The sequence below is a fragment of the Sorex araneus genome, chromosome 5 (genome assembly GCF_027595985.1).
Source record: "Sorex araneus isolate mSorAra2 chromosome 5, mSorAra2.pri, whole genome shotgun sequence".
Classification (NCBI taxonomy): domain Eukaryota; kingdom Metazoa; phylum Chordata; class Mammalia; order Eulipotyphla; family Soricidae; genus Sorex; species Sorex araneus.
Genome location: NC_073306.1, coordinates 170105891 through 170106786, shown reverse-complemented (window position 1 = coordinate 170106786; position 896 = coordinate 170105891). Strand labels below are relative to the sequence as shown.

The 896-nt window shown below is 41.5% G+C and overlaps 1 non-coding gene across 1 annotated transcript; it reads right to left on the bottom strand.

The window, feature by feature from the left end:
* Nucleotides 1-434: 434 nt before the first annotated feature.
* Nucleotides 435-541, bottom strand: LOC129405222 (U6 spliceosomal RNA). The gene has a single exon (XR_008630405.1). It is a non-coding gene; the product is annotated as a U6 spliceosomal RNA (small nuclear RNA).
* Nucleotides 542-896: the final 355 nt, after the last annotated feature.

The window sequence follows — 896 nt, the reverse complement described above, 5'->3', positions numbered from 1 at the left end:
TTTTTTTTACCTGCAATTTTTTTAATTTATTTATTTTTAATTAGTGAATCACCATGAGGGTACAGTTACAGATTTATACATTTTTTTGTGCTCATGTTTCCCCCATACAAAGTTTGAGAACCCATCCCTTCACCAGTGCCCATTCTCCACCACCAGTACACTCAACATCCCTCCTACCCTCCCCAATCCCATCTCCCCCACCCCACCCTGCCACTGTGGCAAGGCATTTCCTTTTGTTCTCTCTCTCATTAGGTGTTGTGGTTCGCAATAGAGGTGTTGAGTGGCCACTGTGTTCAGTCTCTAGACCACATTCAGCCCTCATCACCCTTCCCCGCCCCCCCCCGCATGGCCTCCAACCACATTATACTTGGTGATCCCTTCTCTGAGTTGCCCTCTCCCCAGAATGTGAGGCCAGCTTCCAAGCCATGGAGTCAAAAAACATGGAACGCTTCATGAATTTGCGTGTCATCCTTGCTCAGGGGCCATGCTAATCTTCTCTGTATCGTTCCAATTTTAGTATATGTGCTGCCGAAGCGAGCACTACTTTTGTCTTTAAAATGGAAACCACAGCTTCTCTTAGTTAACACAGAATTTTACATTTTTACATCCTTTTTAAGGGTGTACTTTTTTTTTCAAAATTTAATACTCTCCTAATTGTTTAAATCAGGAGATATGAGTACAAGACTCAGTTTTAAAGTATTCTTTGTGATGTAGACACTTATATATTTTATAAAATTTTCACCCTGGCAGTGTTTGGGGCACCAAGTGTGGTGCTGGGGATTGATCTTGGATTAGCTGCATGCTAGATAAGTGCCTTACCTGCTGTACTATTACTCTGGTGCTAAAATAGACCCTTTAAAAATTCAGTATACTCACTAGTACATCTAACTAAATTT